Source organism: Salvelinus sp. IW2-2015, linkage group LG4q.2 (genome assembly GCF_002910315.2).
Source record: "Salvelinus sp. IW2-2015 linkage group LG4q.2, ASM291031v2, whole genome shotgun sequence".
Taxonomy (NCBI): Eukaryota; Metazoa; Chordata; class Actinopteri; order Salmoniformes; family Salmonidae; genus Salvelinus; species Salvelinus sp. IW2-2015.
Genome location: NC_036843.1, coordinates 7,584,803 through 7,591,487, shown reverse-complemented (window position 1 = coordinate 7,591,487; position 6,685 = coordinate 7,584,803). Strand labels below are relative to the sequence as shown.

Genomic DNA, 6,685 nt, shown 5'->3' with positions numbered 1-6,685 from the left:
GGAGTGAAAATGTGCTTACAAAGTCACATAGTAGGTTTCATGGACTCCCTCTGTGTGATATAGTGTTTGTCATGTTTTTTTTATGACTACTTCATCTCTGTAACCCACACATACAATTATCTGTAAGATCCCTCAGTCGAGCAGTGAACTTCAAACACAGATTCAACTACAAAGACAAAGGTTTTCCAATGTCTCACAAAGAAGGGCAGCTATTGGTAAACATTTTAAAAAGCAGACATTGAATATCCCTTTGAGCATGGTGAAGTTAGTAATWAGACTTTGGATAGTGTATCAATACACCCAGTCATTATAAAGATACAGYTGTCCTTCRGAACTCAGTTGCTGGAGAGGAAGGAAACCACTCAGGGATTTCCCCATGAGGCCAATGGTGACTTTAAAACAGTTACAGAGTTGAATGGCTGTGATAGGAGAAWYCTGAGGATGYATCAACAACATTGTAGTTACTCCACAATACTAGCTTAATTGACAGAGTGAAAATAAGGACGCCTGTACAAAATACAAATATTCAAAAACATGCATCCTTTTTGCTACAAGGTACTAAAGTAATACTACAAAAAATGTGGKAAAGCAATTCACTTTTTGTCCTGAATACAYAGTGTTATGTTTGGGACAAATCCAATACAACAAATTACTGAGTACCACTCTTAATATTTTCAAGCATAGGGTTGGCTGCATCATGTTATGGGTTATGGGTGCTTGTAATCTCTTAAGGACTGGAGAGTTTTTCAGGATAAAAAAGAAACGGAATGGAGCTAAGCACAGGGAAAATCCTAGAGMAAAACCTGGTTCAGTCTGCTTTCCACCAGACACTGGGAGATMAATTCACATTTCAGCTGGACAATAACCTAAAACACAAGGTCAAATCTACACGGGAGTTGCTTACCAAGAAGACAGTGAATGTTCCTGAGTGGCCGAGTTACAGTGTTGACTTAAATCTACCCGAAAATATATGGCAAGACTTGAAGTACAGAGCCAAAACAACAACAAGAATGTGTATAGCCGAATCCACTAATTTGAAGAGGTGTCCACATACTTTTGTATAAATAGTGTATCATCACGTGGCTCRAAGTTTACTTCGATATAATGGTAATTATATCAACATRTGTGCATAAAGGAGTTTCCACTGACATTTCTCGCATAATTAATTTTACTCGCAAAAAAAGATTCCACTATGTGGAACAACCAAATTGTCTGTCGGCATTTATAAAATTGTACCGGTATATCCTGTTTCCATCAGCCCGGTCATTACTTTTTTAATGCTTCGTCTGCAAGAKATGGTTGGATGGAAACTTGGTTACTGTCCCAATGCTTTTGGAGATCACTGTATGTATACAATGTATATTTTAGTATTGATATTATTTTGAGTTTATATAATACATTATTTATATTGGAATTTCAAATGTTTTTGTCACCTGGGTAATGGGTCAAACAATTGGCTTGACCAATACTTGGGGGTGCTAAGAAAATAGTTGATTTTCATGACTTCAGAGTTATAAGGAAGTTKTCGTTTTTTCAATAAAAGCAGATATGGCACACAGCACATTCGATATAAATGTAGTTTTTAATTGAATTTGGCCAAAGAATATTCAACAAAATAGCTATAAGCATAATACAAGTGACCACAAGGCAATGACAAAAACGTCTTTCACGTGCAAAGGTGAAAGACTTCAGCTCATCCTCATTCTCAAGTCTTTTAGCAATAACAACACAATACATCCAAAATGCGACAACAACAAGAAGTGCATTTATTCCATATGCATAATCAGACAACTGTGCATTGGTAATAATGTTTCGGATGAAATGGCTATCATAACGTCCAAAATGAAATTAATAATATCCAAAGCGCAGCCACAACGAGAAGTGCAGTGCATTTAGCCTACGCCTATTAACTGTGCACACACTTGTAAAACTAACTGGCTATCACAATCTTAGTGATTATATTTCTATTGCAAAAATACATGTAGGCCGACAATACGCATGCGTCTTCTTGTTCCATCCAGATCAGCGCAATTGAATCATGTTCCCGCCACCGGACAGGCGCGCTCTGTCAATAAATAAAAGGCCTTTCAGTTGCAAATTTAGAATAATAGATGAGGCTACGACAGGCGCACAATATACAAAATTACCCAACTTAATACCACATAATAATTTATCCTATGGCATATTTATAATAAATGAATCAGTTACTCACCAAGTGTTGTTTTATAGAAGGACGATGCGTCTGTTGTTGTGGTTCAGTGCAAATGAGCCTATAATTTTCTGGACATCCAGGGCCTTGGTTCTTTCTGCATGTATGGACAGGCAGGCAAGGTTGCTGAGTGGAGGGTTTGCCATTCTGTTTCTCAGGTAGGTTTTTACACGCCGCATGCAGGAAAAACTGCGCTCACATGACGCGGAGGTTACTGGCAGTGTGACAGATACGTGTGACAACAAAATCCCCCGCTGGCTTCACGTTTCTGACACAGTCCACCAAAACAAGATTGAGACGGTGTGCGTGGCAATGAATGTAGATTGCCTGAGGGTCCTCTTCTCTGAATTTCTCCTGGGCCCCGTTGTGAACGCCGGACATGACGGCGCAGTGTGATCAATGTTACATTTACTAAGAGTCTCTTTGATCGTAGCGAAAAGCGACTCGGGATCTAAAMAAATTCCTGAGGTCCTTACTCTCATCTACCATCAATGCAAATAGCTTAGCATCTTGTATTTCACCACTTATCTGATCCCTAATCTTATTTGCCATAATGTCTAGTATTTCATTCTGTATATCATGATGCGTGTATTTAGCATTTCTAGGATTATCTGATATTTTCCGTGCAACCGTTTTGTCGAATTTGCCTATGACCTGTAAAAGGTCAAGGAAGTTTCCCTGGTTGACAGCCATGTCGTTTTCTATGTCTCCTCTCTGTGAAAGTCCCTGGTATGCAGTGTAACGCAATGACTCCACAACTGCTCTCATATACTCTCTGTTGTCTCGGACTATTTTCGAATGTTCATCACTTAGAGCATTGCATATTGTTGAGCCAGACACTTTCTGAATAGTCCACTCATTCCACGCTGTCATTGCATATTTATGCTCCACACTAGCATTGTGTGTCTTGTGTGTCTTGAACGAACCTGTCGCCTTCTTCCAGTTCTGGTTGCCATCGTGGGCAAATGTCGCTTTCTCTCCACCATGGTTTCCTGGACGTTGAAAGTGGCGGCATGCAAAGCAGAAAGCATGCTCCTTTGAAATATAATATTTCAGCCATTTGTAATCCTCATACATCTATGATTGAAGTAGCGATCCTGCTGTCTAACTTTTGTGGCTGGAAAACGCCGAAGAAGAGGGCGCATTGGTTCTTCAACAGGTGACTGGCTTAAATCGGAGGGGGCGGTGGCTGTGCTAACAGTGCAGCTAACGGTGGCTGACGAACTGCTCTGGTGCTCACCCCTCACGTCGTGGCTCACGAGTTTCTCTCTCCGACTCCTTTTTCTTATCTCCCTCTTCTTCTTTGGCCCCCTCGGAGACAGGATCTGGATTTTCAATTTTTACCCGAACTCTTCTCTTGATCAGAAAACAMCCCATTGTAACGGGGCGAGATGGGCGACTAACAAGCTAGAAGTTAGTTCATATAACGTAGCCTAACGTGCGCGAGCACACACACCAGACCTAGGTGATTATTGAGTTACACACCAGACCTAGGTGATTATTGAGTTGCGGCTGTCAGTGAAAAGCATCTGAAATATGTGTGAAGATAATGTGTCTCGAGTCTAATTTAAAATGTTGAGACAAGAAGATGTGAGGCGAAAGATAGTTTATAGGCGCATCTCTCTCCAGAATGCATGCGCTCKGCTCTCCAGAATCCACTAAACTTTCTCCCGACAATTATTGCGCATTGTTATTTAATTTAACTAGACAAGTAGGTTAAGAACAAATTCTTATTTACAATGACGGTCTACCCCGGCCAAACGCTCCCCTAACGACGCTGGGAAAATTGTGCGACGCCCTATGGGACTCCTGATCGCGGCTGGTTGTGATACAGCCCGGGACCAAACCTGGGTCTATATTGACACCTGTAGCACTGCGAAACAGTGCCTTAGACCGCTGCGCCACTCGGCCCCCTGAATTAATTGTTTCATGTGAATTGTTTGCTCTTTGATTGTTTCATTTGTATCAATTCCCCATTAAGTCACCAGTAGTAAATGTATTTTAACCATTAATTAGTTTTGGTTTATTTCATAACCATAATTTACAAGTTGTAAATGTTTCATTTATTTTGTTTGGAGTGTGTGCAATGAGCATGGGTTTGGTTTCTCTGTCTTGTTAATGTTGATGGAGCGCGCACACCTGAGTACACATAGAAAGAAGTAGCCGACTTGGCCTGCTGCGCGCAAATCTAGGAACATTTGATTTATTATGGTCTTAGTCACCACGTCCACAACTAATACGCTGAACTTCTCAGTAATTTTTTCTTCACCTCATCCATTGGTAATGATGGCCTAATAGTTGCTCACAGTAGGCCTCTTTAAAAAATATTTCCAACAATCTCACCTTGATAATCACCAAGCCTCGGTGTGAAAGAGCAAAATATAATCATCTGATTATCCCATATATACAGTGAAAGGTCATAAAATACATTTCTTTCCCTTGCGCAAAAACAGCTGTCTGTCCGGAGCTCACTGGCGCAGGAAACTGTTGMCCCGGAATAGGCTAGTTGATACAATGTTGCAATTTTGCTAGCGATAACTCAAGTCAAGACAGATCAAAAGGGAGGAAGACAGGCTGAGTAGAGAGATGAATGTGATTGAAATAACCAGAATTTTAATCAGTATATTTCCTACTGTGTTTTMATTTGTCGGCTTCATGTAGGCTATTTTTACTTATTTGACAATACATGTTTTAGGCCAACAGCTGCATTGACCATCTCTGAGTTCCATGCGCTCATTTAGGCCGTTTAGCCAATGATCACAGTGTATCAATGTGTCCGTATGYCAGAGGCTAGTGCTTTCACATTAGTTAKYTTTTAACTTCGATATTTGTGTCATTTGTAGTAAAATGTTTATGATTAACCACGTGAAACCATTGTCACATGGTTAATCATAAACATTTTACTACAAATGATACAAATAAAACTAAAACGTTATTATTGAAATGGAACTGTTCCACATATGAAAATCAAAACTGACACACATTGAGGCAAATTCAACACAATACATTACTGGTGTTAAAGAAATTAAGAGAGTTGCATTCACTTTTTAAATACAATTTTGTTTTCCGGTCCAACTCATCCCAAACCATCTCAATTGGGTTGAGGTCGGGTGATTATGAAGGCCAGGTCATCTGATGCAGCATTCCATCACTCTCCTTCTTGGTCAAATAGCCCCTACACAGGAGGTGTGTTTTGGGTCATTGTCCTGTTGAAAAACAAATGATAGTCCCACTAAGCGCAAAGCAGATGGGATGGCGTATCGCTGCAGAATGCTGTGGTAGCCATGCTGGTTAAGTGTGCCTTGAATTCTAAATAAATCACAGACACTGTCACCAGCAAAGCACCATCACACCTCCTCCTCCATGCTTCACGGTGGGAACCACACATGCAGAGAGCATTCGTTCACCTACTCTGCGTCTCACGAAGACACAGCGGTTGGAACCAAAAATCTCACATTTGCACAGATTTCCAGCGGCCTAATGTCCATTGCTTGTGTTTCTTGGCCCAAGCCAGTCTCTTCTTATTATTGGTGTACTTTAGTAGTGGATTGTTTGCAGCAATTCGACCATGAAGGCCTGATTCACAKAGTCTCCWCTGAACAGTTGATGTTGAGATGTGTCTGTTACTTGAACTCTGTGAAGCATTTATTTGGGCTGCTTATTCTGAGGCTGGTAACTCTAATGAACTTATTCTCTGCAGCAGAGGTAACTCTGGGTCWTCCTTTCGTGTGGCGGTCCTCATGAGAYCCAGTTTCATCATAGCTCTTTGTTTTTTGCGACGGCACTTGAAGAAACTTTCAAAGTTCTTGAAATGTTCCTGATTGACTGACCTTCATGTCTTAAAGTAATGATGGACTGTCATTTCTCTTTGCTTATTTGAGCTGTTCTTTCCATAATATGAACTTGGTCTTTTACCAAATAGGGCTATCTTCTGTATACCACCCCTACCTTGTCACAACACAACTGATTGGCTCAAATGCATTAAGAAGGAAAGAAATTCCGCAAATTAACTTTTAACAAGGCACACCTGTTAATTTAATTGCATTCCAGGTGACTACCTCATGAAGCTGGTTTAGAGAATGGCAAGTGTGTGCAAAGCTGTCATCAAGGCAAAGGGTGGCTAGTCGGAAGAATCTCAAATATAAAATATATATTTTGATTTGTTTAACACTTTTTTGGTTACTACATGACTCCATATGTGTCATTTCATAGTTTTGATGTCTTCACTATTATTCGACAATGTAGAAAATAGTGAAAATAAAGAAAAACCCTTGAATGAGTAGGTGTGTCCAAACTTTTGACTGGTACTGTATATATACAGTGCATTCGGAAAGTATTCAGACCCCRTGACTTTTTTCTCATTTTGTTACGTTATGGCCTTATTCTAAAATTGATTTAATAGTTTCCCCCCCCTCATCAATCTACACACAATACCCCACAATGACAAAGCAAAAGCAGGTTTTTAGTAGACATTTT

At 40.2% G+C, this 6,685-nt stretch overlaps 1 long non-coding RNA gene across 1 annotated transcript; it reads right to left on the bottom strand.

The window, feature by feature from the left end:
* Positions 1-1,563: 1,563 nt before the first annotated feature.
* On the bottom strand, positions 1,564-3,577 carry LOC139027633 (uncharacterized). Its single transcript, XR_011479753.1, has 2 exons — positions 2,213-3,577; positions 1,564-2,065 (listed from the first exon to the last, which is right to left on the bottom strand). It is a non-coding gene; the product is annotated as an uncharacterized lncRNA (long non-coding RNA).
* Between the last annotated feature and the right edge of the window lie 3,108 nt (positions 3,578-6,685).